Below are 16,768 nucleotides of genomic sequence, written 5' to 3'. Positions count from 1 at the left end.
GAAAATACTTAATGTGAAAAATCTACTTGAACTAATTGTCATAAAAACCCTGATTAATGAAGTTTACAACTACTTATTATAGAAAAACCTATACATATTCTTAACATTAATCTATTTGGTGTAAAACAGACAATGAACATTATATTATAGTAGAATAAATTAGCATAATTAGACAAAGTTACCCATGTTTTTGCGAAGCAAAGCTTGTTTGATGTTACTAGTCTCCAACTAAAATATAAAAAAAAAATATCAAAGGTCATAATCATGATTGCTTGGCATTTCTTGAGTTTTTAACCATCACATGTACTAAGGTGTTAGCTACTATTAAAAAAATATTATTTGTGCAATTTCCTCCTTCTATTAAAAATGGAGTAAACATAAGGAAGAAAAGGAGGTCTTGAGAAAAAAGATAGAACAATTAATCACTAGATATTATTTTTCACTAATTCATGAAGAAATAAACAACCCAAATATAAAAGAAAAAAAAGTCTTCACCATTGATAATCTACATAAAGTCAAATAATCCTTGAATTAACTCTAGAATTGTATTTTTATTTTTAAAATTTTTCAAGTAAAAAACAATAATGCTTCTCTATGTTTTTATGAAACTCTCTATATCTCCACATGTCTTAACTAAAATTTTATAGGTCTCCATGATTATCTGTCTATAAAAGATCAAGGATTCTTTTTCCAGGTCCCGTGACTACATTTCTCCAAAACTATAAACAAAGATTCACATGAAGAAATTTCATAAAGAAAAATTAATAAAATCCACAGGTGTAACTATAAAGCAGACTAGCTATGGAAACATTCTCATGCAATCCTAGAAAAAAGAGAAGGTAATATCTATATAATAAGAGTTTTTTCTAATTTTATTGGTTAAAGTATTTTAAATATATATGTTTAAAAAACTTGGAGAACAAATGATGAGAAGAAACAAAAGAGAGAAGGAACTAAAAAGAATAAAAGGGACAATTCGTTTAGGCCAAAGCCCAAACGAACTGCCACCTTTGGCAGTTCAATTAAGGGAAATGCATGGCAGTTCATTTGGGCTGGCAGCCTAAATGGACTATCTTTACAGTCTGTTAAGGTAGCAACCACATAGACTACACCACACACTTTTTATCTTTTTTCTTTGACACCTTAGTATACTTTTTGGAGTTAGCGAAGTCAAAATGCACTGACAGCCACCATCCACACATATAATATTTTTCATGATTAATTATTATATTTTCTAACTGGTCTTTTAGAAGTAGAAACATTAATGCAAGCACCATGTTATCTAATTTATTATAATTGTGGTAACATTGCTAATTTAAAGTATTTTTAATTTAAAAATATATTAAACTAATTTTTTTAATTTTTTAAAATTATTTTTAATATAAACATATCAAATCAATTTAAAAATATATACAAAAAAATTCTTTAAAAAAATTAAAAATTTTCCCAAACACACCATACATATGAAACATTTTCTATATAATCATCAGGAACATTCTTTCTTAGCCGATGAATATTTATAGTGGACGTGTGACTGATATTCACTACATATACTTCATAAAAAATAGTTGGAAATTATTTTTGAGAACGAATACTAATATTTTTATTAATGAATTTTTATACATCTTTAAAGATAAATCATGTAATCATGTGAACCCAAAATAACTTAAATTTTTGATGGCCACCGGGATAGAGCCTTGCAATTTACCTAGGCGTAGGCCGAGGTAGAAGCTTTATTTCCATCTATGATATGAAGTAGTGAAAGAAATAAACAAGACGTATTATGGAAGAGAAAAGTAGACAAATCAATATTTTTTAAATAAATTCTCGGAATGTGCTTTGTAATGCATTTGGGTGCTTTTGAAAATGTTTTTGGGTTTAAAAAGTATTAAATTAAAGTTTATTTTTAAACACTTTTGAATATTTTTGATATTTTATTATCAAAATCATTAAAAACCACTGTTTTTTTCAACCCAAGCCTACTTTTTCCAAAGCACTTCCACGTACATTACCAAACATATATACAAAGAACTGTACAAAAAGAAAAGGAACCTTCTGTAACCTACCTTCCCCAGTTATTGAGGTCATCATTTTAAGTTTGTATCCGAACAAAAGATATGTGAAAGGAATTGTTTGCAAATATCATGGAACTTTAATTCCCAAAAAAAAAACGATAAAAAATTCAGAACAAAATCTAAAACAATCCTGATTTGGCTACTTAATGGATTCCGGTTTTGAAATGCTTACAAAGACTGGCCGCAGTTGGGTCGGCCATCGGCATGATACAGCATGGACATCTAATCCTGGATCGGGAAGACTTTCGAAAACAAAAGTTTCTATTGAAACCCAAAATTGATATTTAAAAAGTTAGTGATAGGCACCCATGTGCTTTGTTTGCTTAGGAATCTGTCTCTTTAATTTGTGGCACAGTGGTTACAACTGGTGTTTCGGGCCAAGCATTATTAGCTAATATTTACAAAGACAGGACCTTCTTGGAGACTGTACCCATGTAGTAAGGGGCTAATATGACCAATTCTCAAAGCTTAAGGGATCATGGATTTATTTTACTCCCACTGGTAAGTCTCCATTTGTCTGTGTTTCGAGCCAAGAAATATATTTTTTATGCTTTTAAGCTCAATCCGAAGTTTTCACCGATTAATCATCCAAGGTAGAATTGTTGACCATAACAATTCCCTTTTCTCTGTATTTTTTAACACGCAATTCCATAGGAACAGTGCCCCTAGCCCATAGAAACTTTGATTGCGATGGCTTTTGCAACGTGTTTGTTTTTATATTTTAAAAATATTTTATTTTTTATTTTTTTCATTGCTTTTTCGTATAGAAATCTCGAAATCTCTCATTGAATGCTTTCTAAATGTATGACAGAAAGTACAATTGTAAATACATGATCATTAAATTTGTATCCATGTACACAAAAGACAGATGGGTAAAATGTTTTCAAGTTTTGCAAAATCCTTTCAATTGCTTTTGCTGTGTTTTTCCCTTGCCACCTTTCTTGATCTTGCTTACGCTGATCCTCCCTACAAAGGTTGCTCAAACAATTCTAGCTATTCAGCCAATAGTCCATTCCAAAACAATCTCGAGATCCTCATGTCCTCTCTTCGTTCAAATGCATCAGTTTCAAAACTTTACAATACCTCTACTGGAAATGACCTTGACAGAATCTATGCTCAATATATGTGCCTCAACTATGTAACACATGATGAATGCAGTACTTGCATAAAGGTAGCATCACAAACTATCACGCTGCTTTGTCCAGGAGATAGGGAAGCAGTTGTTTGGGAAGAAGTATGCCAATTGCGCTACTCAAGTCAAAATTTCTTAGCCCACTTGGATGTCTCAGGAAACTTTCCACAATATAAAAAAAAAAATGTTAAAAATCCAGTGCAGTTCAGATCGGTGGTCAATGAAACTTTGGATAACCTCATTAAACAGGCTGCTTATAATGCTTCGGCAAATATGTACGCTACTACAGAAGTACCCTTCAACGATGCATACACACTGTATGCCTTGGTGCAATGTTCAACAGACTTATCCCCAGATGATTGTAACACGTGCCTTCGGGCTGCCCTAGCAAATATTTGGAATTGCTGCTATGCTTCTCGTGGAGTGCGGGTTCTTAGCCGCAGTTGCTACTTATGGTATGAGTTATACGCCTTCTATGAAGGTGAAACAAATTCTGCAGAAAAAGGCAAGTGTTTCTGTATGTTATCAATTACCTCACCAAAAACTGCACGTATTTTGAGTTTATGAATTGAAGCATTACAAGCTAACAATGAATTCTTTTCCCTGAATGAAGGAAAAAGAAGAATATGGATGATTATCATCCTTACAGTTGCAGGAGCACTTCTAGTTGTAGTCATCTTAGGCTTCTTTCTCGTGAAGAGAAATGGAATTGAAAAATGTAAGAACGCTTCTACAAAAAACCACTAACATTTCCTTTTTGGTTTTCCATTTAACACCAGTTGACATGAAGAATCTTGTCATACAGGGAAGAAAGAAAATACTAGACAATTTGATATAGGTCTCGGGATTGGTCGCCCAAACCACACTGATTTCCAGCTCCAAAGTTTTCATAGGGATGGCCTTAATGTTCAGGAATCTTCATTTATGAATTTAGCATCCATATACGAAGCTACTAATAACTTTTCTAACTCAAATTTTCTTGGAAAAGGTGGTTTTGGCCCTGTTTACAAGGTAAAAAAATAGAAGCATTTTGTTGATGTCCAGCAGGCTCAAGTTTACAGTTCATGGTACTGTAGAAAAAAAAACAGAGGTTTCACTAATTGACTCTTAATTATATTTTTGAAGGGCATACTGAGTGATGGAAAGGAAGTAGCAGTAAAGAGACTTTCAACTTGGTCTGAACAAGGCATAAACGAGTTTACGAATGAAGTTCGGCTAATCATGAAACTTCAGCATAAAAATCTCGTTAAACTGCTTGGTTTTTGTGTTGACGGAGAGGAAAAGCTTCTGGTGTATGAATTCATGCCTAACAGCAGCCTCGATGTTTTCCTTTTTGGTTAGTTTTCTTTAATTTTTTCGATCACAAATTTCCGTCCATGGATCTTCAGATACAAGTAGCTATTTTTTTTTATTACTGAATATTAATTTCGAACTTCGTTTCCACGGATTTCGATTTAACTGTAGATCCTAAGAAACGAGCACAGCTCAATTGGCAAACACGAATTGGTATTATAAATGGAATTGCGAAAGGAACTCTGTATCTGCATGAGGATTCTAGGCTTAGAATCATTCATCGAGACCTGAAAGCTAGCAATGTGTTGTTGGACAAGGATATGAACCCCAAAATTTCTGACTTTGGAATGGCAAGGATGTTTTGCAGGCAGTGAAGTCGAAGCCAATACTGCTAGGATAGTCGGAACATAGTAAGTGAAATCTCACTTGTTAAATTACTTAATTGTTTGTACCTGAACCGTAATTTCCCTTGAAAATAATGTCAGAAAGTGTAATGAAAGGGTGGTCCGTAATTATTTTTTTCTCAAAATTCTATGGACCACCTCTCTGTTCAGACTCACAAATTAGCTGCTGGGTTAATAGTTATGTTTATTGTTTTTACATATTAGTTGTCATTCTTTAATATTTCTTTTTTTCCTTCTGTGGAGTAGTGGATACATGGCACCAGAGTATGCTATGGAAGGACTTTACTCCATCAAATCTGATGTTTTTAGTTTTGGAGTTCTTCTACTTGAGATCATAACTGGAAAAAAAAATTCTGGATTCAGGTCAAAACGTGCTTCCAGCCTCCTAGCTTATGTAAGTCTATCAGGCGTAAATACACATAAAATCTCTTATCTTATTATGATACTGCATTCTCAATGTTTTACTAATTAATTACACCTCCAAATGATGAATCAGGCATGGCCATTATGGAACGAAGGAAATGAGCTATTGTTGATAGATTCATTGTTGGCTGATTCATGCTGTTCAGATGAATTCTCGCGATACATGCATATTGGTTTATTATGTGTTCAAGAAGATTTTGGTGGAAGGCCTACCATGTCATCTGTTGTATCAATGCTGAAAAATGAAAGCTCAACTCTTCCCAAACCAAAACGGCCGGGATTTTTTGCATGGACATTCACAGGCCACTGTGAGGCTAATGCTAGCAAGTGCTCTGTCAATGGCTTAACAATTTCTGATATTTTGCCCCGATGATGAAGCTCATACAGAGGTTAACAATTTCTGATATGAACTGAAGCGCTCACGTTTGTAAAACTGACTGATTTAGATTCCAGTGATCACTGTAACTTGAACATTTAAAGGAGGAGAACTTTCTATGCCATGGAGTTAATTATAAATTAGTCCTTGTAGTTCATTAAATTAAATAATTAGTCCCTTATGCTATAATAAATAATTTCATAATTCTTGTCGTTTTGTATCTGTTAAATAATTTAGTCTATCCATGAATATTGAAAGGGTTGAGGTATTTCCAATTCAACAATTCTTTCTAAAAATATCCTTTTTTCTAACCAAAATTCCCATCTAATGAAAAACTAACCTATCTATAATCAACATAAAGATCAAAAGCGGTTAAGAAAAAACTAAGTAATTCATTCTTATAGTACGAAGGAATCCATCGAAGACCTATTATATTAAAGAAAACTAGAAGCATGAATAAAAATTTCAAGAGCACCGTTGAACTAGAGGTTCGTGTGCCTCGAGTATTTTGATGCGTATTCGTGGACATTGCAACCACGAGAGGATAAAAAAATCGAGGGGTTAGGAGAATGGACTGTGACATTGATTCATTGAAATTGGATGAATAAGTAATTTATTAGGTCAGGGAGATTCCATGAACTTTTTATCTTTCTATCTTTAGTCTTTTTTAATATAAAGTTTCTGCTAGTTGATATAATTAGTTTTTTATAATTAGTTTAGTCTTTTTTAATAGAAAGATATAATTAGTTTCTGCTTACAGTTTAGTCCTTTTTTATCTTTCTATCGTGTTTTGTATGAAACTAATTATATAGCTACTAATTTCGCAAACCAAGGTGTAAAAATAATTCATGACTTGGATATCACTCATGTCGTGCTGTGTTTAGTTTTGGATGTTCTATATATTTTTGTTTGTATGCTTCAGCTTTATATATATATATATATATATAATACATCGATTCATTGAATTTGGCTACAGGAATTGGAACTCGAGCCGAAAATGGAAATGGTTGGAACGGTCCCGGCTGCCAACCACGTTTCGCTAAGGTGCAAAATCGGGCACCAATAAAGCAAGAGCAAGTCAACAGCTTCTTGAATATTGGTCCCCGAGATAAAGCATTTTGGATGGTGAAGTTGTAATTATTTTTTAAAGTATTTTTTATTAAAAATATATTAAAATAATATTTTTTTTATTTTAAAAAAGTTATTTTTGATATTAATATATAAAAAATATTAATTTAAAATAAAAATAAAAATTTAAAAATTTAATTTAATCTTTTTAAAAATATTATTGAAACACAAAAATAAACAAGTGCAAGTATAGCAGCCATGTGACGGAATGAGAAAAAAAATCGGCGATATATACCAGAGTAGCTGGGTTAACGTTCTTCTTTTCTGCTGTTCTAGATAAGGTCAAGCTAAAATACAACTAAGGATAAAGCATTTATCATTAAGAACAGCTTTGGTCGGTTAATATTGGGATTAATTAAAAAAAAAGTCTTTGGATAAAGTATTTCTGAGATCAAATAATCCTACGAAGAATTGAAAATTCAAAGTTAATTTATGAAGGTAGGGTCAAAGTTGAAGAATTGTTCATCGAATAAAGAAAAATTAGTCCTAGGAAACGTGCAAGAACTTTTAATTATGTTGTATAATGATACTTTCGGCTCTTCGATTAATTCTTCAAAGTAATGAACTATTATCTTGTTAAAAAAAAATCCCCCTTTTCAATATTAAAAATTAACAATAGGGTTTCATCCAATAGTTTTATTCAAGTCATTTCGTATCAAATTTTGAGATCGGAAAGTTAATTAAATAATTAACCTTCTACGTCATTTACTTACCACTAGGTCACTGGTCCCAATCTATGTGCTGTAAAAAAAATGCGCCCTTTGCCTAGAAGTTCATGAACAGTCTCTGCCAGAGGAAATGGTTACGAGAGAAACCTTAATAACCATATTATTGAGTTTATCTGAGATTATGTACTCAAGTGAGAGAAAAAAATCTATATACTTAAAACGCATATAAAAAGTTAAAGATGTCATATTTTAGGGTTAAAATGTGTATTTACGAATGTTTTCATTTTCTATGATTTGATGGCTAGAAAGAAGAGAGTAAAGATGATTTTTGGACTACTTTGAAATTTTAAATATTTTAAATGAGAATAATATTATATGACACCTTATAATTTTTTATTTTTTGATAGTGAATTTCCTTGATTGTCTTGCTTGTAGAGCATACCTAAGTTGTCAAAATATATAAATTTCATGTGGTGTATTAACATGGTCACCATGTTAGTTCAACAAGGTTTATTTAAGGCATTGAAAAATATAGATAGTTTGACTAAATGAATGGATAATAGGGAGAAAGAAGATCTTATGGAATGGACACCTAGTGTTATTCAACATTGATTATTTAATGAGATTCTGAGAAGGGTTGCTAAGGAGACTAAAACTACTAGATTGTAGAGAAAGTTAGAAACTCTTTATATGACCAAATCCCTAACAAGCCGATTGTATCTAAAATATTAGTTGTATGCTCTCCAGATGAAATAAGATATGCTTATTAAAGACCATCTTGAAGAATTTAATAGAATAATTTGAAATTTGTGAAATGTTGATGTTAAGATTGAAAATGAGGACTAAGCTTTGATTTTATTCTATTCATTACCTCTAGTTTATGATCTTTTTTCTATGATACTTTCGTGTATAAAAGGGATAATCTTAATTCAGAAGTCAAAGGTTCCTTAAACTTAAAGGAGTTGAAAAAAAAATGTTAAAGAGTCACAATGATTATCATATAGAGAGCTTGATTGTGAGAGGTATAACAAATAATAAGGGTTTGGTAGTTAAGGCAAGTCTAGATTAAGATCAAAGTCTAGAAAAAAATAAATGGTTTGAATGTCATGAAGTGTGGTATTTTAGGAAGAATTTTTCTAAGTGGAAAGATGCGAAAAAAAAAAAGAAGAGAAAACATATGATACTACAAATATTGCTAGTAAAGTGGAAATTTGTTATGATGATGAAAATGTTCTAGTTGTGCTTGTTAGTAGCTCAAGTGATAGGAGAATTTTTGATTTGGCTTGAAAATTCATATTTTTCATAATATAAACTAGTTCGACAATTATAGAGTTGTCAGTTATACTATTTTATTAACAAATGACTTTTTGTTATTGATGTCTACAATTTAAATTAGGAAGTATGATGATATTATTAAGATGTTAGAGGTTTAAGTTGTTCTAGAGATGAAGAAGTATTTAATTTTTTTTTTAGTTTTGTTTGATTCCTTAAGTTATAATTTTTCTGCTAAAGATGGAGTTTAAAGGGTTTGTAAGAGTGCTCTTATTGCGGTGAAAAAGAAAATGATCTATGGCCTTTGCCATCTTCAAGGTTCAATAATTATTGATTTAACTAGTATATCATATGTGATTGATTTGAATATGTTTTTATTTAATTATAGCACATGCGACTAGGATATATAAGCAAAAGGGAGATGTTAGAGTTAAACAAATGAAAACGATCAGAAAAACAGGTAAATTAGTTTTTATGAGCATTGTGCTTATGATAAACACTATATGGTAAAACTCAATATGGTTATTCATTATTCATTATACCAAGGGTACTATGAATTATATTCATTCTGACTTTTAGGTTCCTTTTCCTATTATGTTAAAAGATTGAGCACATTATCTATTGATATTTATTAATAATTACTCTATAAAAGTTTAAGTGTATTTTATTATGAGAGAGTGATGTGTTCATTAATTTTAAGCAATGAAAATCTTAATTAAGAAGTACACTAGTAAGAAGATGAAACATTTAAAAACTTATAATAGTTTGGAATTCTACTTAGGTGAGTTTGAAATATTCTACAAAAATAAAGTAATTGCTAGACACCAAACTGTTAGGAATGCAACATAACAAAATAGAGTTGTGAAATGTATGAACATGACATTCTTGGAAAGAGCAAATAATATGCTTTCACAAGCTAAGTTGTGAAAGGACTTTTAGGCTAAAGATATTAAAATGACTTTTTATATAGTGAATAGATCTCTATAGATAATTTTAGAGATGAAAATTCATATGAGATATGATTTGGTTCTCTTATTAATTAGTCTAAATTAAAAGTATTTGATTGTCTTATTTATGCTAATGTTAAGAAAGGTAAACTTGGATTGAGAGCAAGAAAATGTATATTTCTAGGCTATGTAAATGGGAGTGAAGAGATGTTAAATGTGGTGTGTTGATCCCGAATGGGAGTGAAGAGATGTTAAATGTGGTGTGTTGATCCCGAGTTACCTAAGTTTGTTAATATAGGGATGTTACATTTGATAAGTCTTTTATATTTTATAAGAAAAATGAGTTGACTGGTGTTGATGTTAAGATGAACTAAGATACTAACAAACAAGTGAAGCTTAAGGTTAGAGCTTCAAAGACAATGTAGAAAGATTCTTCAACTAAGCCTATGGAGGAAATGGTATATGGTATTGTTGTTAAAAATATACCTAAAGAACAACCTTACAATATTATAACAAGAAGACAAATAAGATAGATAAAAACATTAGTTAAATATGATTATATTGATTTAATTGATTTTACCTTAATTGTTGTAGAGAATCTTGATGATAGTGAACTTTGTTCTTATTGTTAGAATCCAGTTTTTTACTTTTTTTTATATATATTTCAAATAAAAACATAAAATACAACAAATATATCTTTTCAGTACATTTAGTTAATTTTAATTATTTTTGCTATTTTGGTCCCTTTTTTTTTTATTTAGATGTGGTTAGAAATAATCATAAAAATACATGAAATGCAAAAAAAAAAAAAATTAAAAAAGTGTACAAAAAATGAAGGATAAAAAATATAAAAACATGCATAATTGGGATTGAAATTGGACCAATAATTTAGTATGACTAGCAAAATTGAGTTTGAGAAAAGTTTTGTTTTAATTAAAGGTTGAATTGATGAACAAATGGTTCGGGTTAAAGTAGTCACTGAGATAGTGGTATAAAATATTTGATACTTTTATACTTTGATATGGTTACTTTAGAGGTGACTATGATAGTTATGTGTTTTTTAGAAAGCTCTCAGATTATTCATATATGTACTTGTTATTTATTAATGACATGTTGATTATCTACAAGAACATGTTTGATATCAACAATTTAAAAGATTAATTAAGTTATGAGTTTGAGATGGAGAATTAGGGTGCAATTAAAAAGATTTTGGGTGTAGAGAATGCAGAGATTGTTGAGCTAGCAAGTTATACTTATTATGGAGAAAGAATTTTAAGAAGGTATTTAAGCTTTTTGGTGTGTAAGTCTACAAGCCAATGAGTGATCCACTTATAATCCATTTTAAGTTATCTTTAAGTTTGTCACCATAAACCACGAAGGATAATGAGCATATATTAGGTGTTTTATTTGCTAGTGTAGTTGAAAACATTATATAAGTTATGGTTTGCACTCTTTCAAATAGTTCACATGTTATTAATGTTCTCGTTAACACGTTTATATGAATAAAAGTTGAGTATATGACATTGATAAAGGTAGTGAAATAAGTTTTATGGCTAAGAGATTTTGTTATTGACCTTGGTTTGTCAAATGATTTAATTGTTATAGATTGTGATAGCTACAATACCATTCATCTAGCAAAAAACCAGATGTATCAAGAAAAGAACAAATATATTAATCAGATGTATCACTTTGCTCTGGATATCATATCACACCAGGTGTTATATAAGTGAAAAAGATTGCTACAAATGAGAACCCTGCCTGCAAATATGTTAATGAAATCTAACTATGTGGTCAAGTTCAAACATTGTTTGGTAAGTCTATGTAGTACTTGAGAGATGCTTGGTAGAGGTTATTAAAAAAAAGTTCAAGTTTTGTAAATTAGCTGAGGTGAAAATTTGTTGAATTTGTCTTAAATTATAAGTTTAAGTGAGAAAACAAATACCCATATCTTTAGTCCATATATAAAAAGCTTAAAATTTTCATATTTTAGGGTTAAAAGATATATTTGTGAGTTTCCATTCTACACACTTTGATGGATAAAGATGAGAATAAATGTGAGTTTTGAGTTATTTTAGAATTTTATATGAGAGATTAATTTTGTGTGACATTTTGTTATCTTTTATTTTTTTATAGTGAATTTCCCTGATTATCTTGTCCATGAAGTAGGCATAAGTTGCTGAACCATGTAAAATCCATGTGTAATCATATTTAATTGATTATGCTTGTTCTTTTATATTTCTCTACTTGCCAATTAGTTTGAGATTTTAACATTGTTTTCACAATGCATATCCTCTGTAGAAAAACTTCATTAATCCAACCATTGACTTATGATCCTAAATAAATTAATCTGAAAAATCACAAATCTATGAGCCATTTTATTAGAGATCACATCAGTAACGTGCCATGCAGCATGCACCAAAACAACAAATAAATAGAATGGTCAGCACCTCACTAGCAGAATAACAACAACACAAACATCATCAATAACATGTCATGCAGCGTGAACCAAGCAACAAATAAACATAATGGCTAGCACCACACTAGTAGCACAAACATGTTGCTACCAAATGAATTGATTGCAGATTATTCCTTTTCTATTTTGCTTAATTAGTTGAGGGCTTTTTATCATAAGAAAAGAGACAAAATAGTTTGTTAGGTAAATTGTATATAAGTAATACTATACATGATTATTCTTTTAAGCTGAATATAGAAAAGGTTCTCAAATCCTTCATGCAAAAGCTCTTTTCATCTTTTATTTCTTCCTTCAATTTGTTATATGGTATCATAGCTATAAAGAGCTTTATCCATGGTGGCTTTATTGGAAGATCAATCTTCTCCAAACACACCACATATCCCAAACATCAACCATACACCAAATGCTAATCAATATTTAAACCTTCACAGTCACAACAATCCCTCTCAGTAAGATACTAGTGACAACCCAACCATAATTTTGGTCACAGTCTTACTCACTTGAGACAACTATGTAACCTAATCTCGTGCAATGTGAAGAGCTCTTCATGCCACGAACAAACTAGCATTAATCATAGGGACTATTAGCCAGCCAACTGATCAAGAAGATCCTCTCTTTGATTTATTTGAGCGATGTAATGACATGGTGGTCTTATAGATCCAGAACTCTATCAGCAACTCTATCAGGTCTAGCATATTTGTCGATAATGCTTGAGATGTTTGGCTTGACCTTTAAGATAGATTTTCTCATCAAAATGGTCCACGTATTTACTAGCTACAAAAAAGTTTAGTTAATCTCTCACAAAAGACTGATCCATCTTGTAGTTGCGGTACCATGAAGACTATATCTGAACGTTATTAGCACAACTATATTTTTCAATTTTTAATGGGTTTAAACGACTCATATTATCCTATACGGGATCAAATCATGTTGTTTAACCCCATCCCCACCATTACTCGAGTTTTCTCTATCATTCAACAACAAGAGCGCCAGCATCAGCTTACTTCTAACTCCACACAACATAATGTTATGACCTTTTCCATTAGAAAACCCTCCTACTTTATTGTTAAGTTTCCATCCCACTCTAGATACAAAAAGGAAAGAACTTACTACACTCATTGCAAGGTTACAAGGCACACGCTTGAAATTTGCTTCAAAGCTGGCAATGCTAAAACCTCTATATGTTCTCATTGCAACTTCACTGGTTATACAGTAGAGAAATGTTACAAGTTGAATGGCTACCCTCTTGGTCACAAACTATTCACTAAGTCTAGAAGTTTTCATGTTTTTGCAACACAGTCAATTTCCACTCATATTGCCAATATTGTAGATATTAGTGACACCTGTATTGGTTTAACTAAGGGCCAATACAACCAACTCATGACTCTACTTCCATTAAGGGAGTCTTACATTGCTCAGACCTCAACACAACTCCATACCCCTCTCACCCCTCATATCTATGGTATACATAATTGTTTAAATGCTCATACATATAATAAATCTTCTTCTCATCATATATCTTGGATCATTGATATAGGAGCAACAGATCATATGGTTTGTTGCCCCTCATTCTTCACTACCATTACCTCTACTACCTCTTATCTTGTTGCATTGTCAAATGAAACACATGTTCCTACTACATATACTGGCACAATCCAATTAACTCCATCAATTTACCTTACACAAGTTTTGTGTGTTTCTTTTTTTAATTTAAATTTAATCTTAATCAAGAAGCTGACAACTAATCTTACATGTTCTATCATATTTCTCTCTAATCTCTGTGTTATTCAGGACCTTTTATCTTGGACAACAATTGGGAAGGGTAAAGTGAGGAATGGACTTTATCATTTTATTAACACCAACGTCTCCCCTTCTCTCCTGGTCAATACATTATCTTATTTTTCTATAAACTCTATTACAGCTTCTGTTTCGTATAAGAACACTACTGCCGATTTGTGGCATTGTAGTCTAGAACATCCATCCATCCTTTTTATGTATTTAATCATAGACCCTGTAGTAAGAACAACATCTCAAATATCAGTAAACAACCTTGTTATGTTTGTCCCTTAGCAAAATTTCATTGACTGTGTCTTTTTCCTATAACAAGCAGTATGCCTCACGACCTTTTGAAATTAAGCATTGCGATCTTTAAGGACATGTCCATCCCTTCCTATGATGGTTTCAAATATTTTTTTGACCTTGGTTGATTATTTCACTCGTAGTACATGGTTTTACCTCCTTCCCACTAAAGCTGACACTAAACATAACATAAAATTCTTTACCAACCTAGTTGAAAACCAATTCAATTGCAAGATTAAAATTTTGTGCAATGATAATGAAGGGGAATTTCACATGAAAGATTTATTCCATCCTAAAAGCATCATTCACCAAACTAGCTGTATCAAAACACCTCAACAAAATGGGATTGTAGAATGCAAACACTGGCACCTACTTAATGTTGCCCGAGCTTTAAGATTTCAGGTCAATCTCCCTTTTCAATATTGAAGTGATTGTGTCTTACTGCCATATACCTCATTAATTGCATACCTAGCCCCTTACTAAAAAACAAAACAACATTTGAACTTTTATTCAACAAATCACCCACTTATGCATATTTGAGGGTATTTGGTTCTCTTTGTTTTGCTTTCATTCTTGCCCATCAAATAAAGAAATTTGATTCTTGTAGTCGCATATCTGTTTTTCTTGGATATCCTTTTAACATAAAGGCTATAAATTGCTTGATCTCCAATCCAATACCATCTTTATATCTAGGAATATCACCTTCTATGAGTCAACTTTCCCATTTCACTCTTTACCTTACCTTTCCACTGATGTATCTGACAACACAATATGTGTTTTCACTAAGCCCTTACCTGACACTCTAGATTTTCCTATCATCTCTTCTCAATATACACTCAATGATTTAGCTCCTTCCAACATACTCACATAAACTCACCAATTGTAAATGATTCTGTCATCTCCACAATAGACTTCTCATTTGATTCTTCATCTCACACTCCTACTATCCTACCTTGTGTCTCTCTAGATGCAGCTCCCACCAGGGTCATAAAAGCACCACAATATCTACATGACTTCCATTGCAACTAGTCCCCACTTGTTATGCCTTCTCAATCATTGTCCAAGTCTAAGACTCCAAACACTGGTAATCTCTACTCCTTGGCAAACTTTATTTCTTCTAAACAATGTTCTATATCATTCACTGCTTTTTCTAGTTCTATCTCTATTCATGCTGAACCTATCACATACAACCAAGCCGTAAAACATCATGGTTGGTGTAAAGCCATGAGTTATGAATTATTTGCCTTGGAATAAAATCACACTTGGATTGTCACTAACTTACCTCCCGACAAATTAGCCATTGACTGAAAATATGTTTACAAGACTAAATTCCATGCTAATGGTCCTATTGAGAGATTGAAAGCCAAACTTGTTGCCAAGGGTTTTATATAGAATGTAGGTATTGATTACACAAAGACTTTTTTTCCTGTTGCAAAGCTTGTTATTGTTAAGGTTTTACTCTTTATTGCAGTAATCAAAGGATGGTGTCTTTTATAATTTGACGTCAACAACGCATTTTTCATGGTGACTCGAAAGAAGAAATATATATGCGCAAGCAGTTTGGTTATTCTATAGGCGGCACCAATCAAGTTTGTAAGCTTCTTAAAAGTTATATAAACTCAAGCAAGCCTCCCGCCAATGGTATTCCAAATTTTCTCTTTCTTTCATTGCTTTTGGTTTTACACAACATCGCGATGACCTTAAAATTTTAGTTTGGAAAAAGAATAGATTTTTAGCATCTTATCCTTTGATAAGGAATGGTTTGTTTTAAGGAGTCACCACCTAGTATTATGGTTACTAGGAATCCTAACTGGTCAACAAATATTCTATGATGCGGGATTGGTTACACAAAGGGAAGATATTATCATCCCTTAAACGTTCTACTTGAGGCAGGCTGCATTGCTGATTTTATTATAAATTGCTAATGTTTTGTTGGTTTACGCTACGAAAATTTGCCTGTAATATTCCCGACTCTAGCGCCAGTGAATATTTAACTACGAATATTTTCAACTATGATGTTGGTAAATATTACGTAGCTATAAAAACAAAATAAATTTAAATCAGTTTTTTGTATTCCCGACTCTAGCATTATTGAATAAACAAATAAAATAAATTAATTTTTACGTATACACAAATTTTTTTATTTTTTTATATAGTTAAATAAAAGTAAAATTTAATAAAATAAAATAAATTTATATCAATATTTTTTATCCTCGTGTCTGGCGTTAGTGAATAAACTAATAAATTTATTTTATTTTATTTTTTTGTATGTACATTTTTATTTTTATGTAATTAAATATAATAAAATAAAATAAATTTAAATCAATATTTTTATTCTAACTCTAGTTTATGTTGATGATATAATTGTTGCTAGAAATTATTCATCTTCCATCGCATCCCTTAAATCCTTCCTACACAAACAATTTAAAATCAAAGATCTTGGATGTTTACGCTACTTCTTTAGCCTAGAAGTTGCTAGGTCATCAAAAGGTATTCAT

General features: G+C 31.4%; 1 pseudogene; it reads left to right on the top strand.

Moving 5' to 3' along the window:
- The first annotated feature begins 2,895 nt into the window (after window positions 1-2,895).
- Window positions 2,896-5,871, top strand: LOC105115077 (cysteine-rich receptor-like protein kinase 25; annotated as a pseudogene).
- Window positions 5,872-16,768: the final 10,897 nt, after the last annotated feature.

The sequence above is a fragment of the Populus euphratica genome, unplaced genomic scaffold, assembly GCF_000495115.2.
Source record: "Populus euphratica unplaced genomic scaffold, PopEup_1.0 scaffold637.1, whole genome shotgun sequence".
NCBI classification, from domain to species: domain Eukaryota; kingdom Viridiplantae; phylum Streptophyta; class Magnoliopsida; order Malpighiales; family Salicaceae; genus Populus; species Populus euphratica.
The sequence above is the reverse complement of the archived record's forward strand: the minus strand, read 5'-3'. Positions and strand labels throughout refer to the sequence as shown.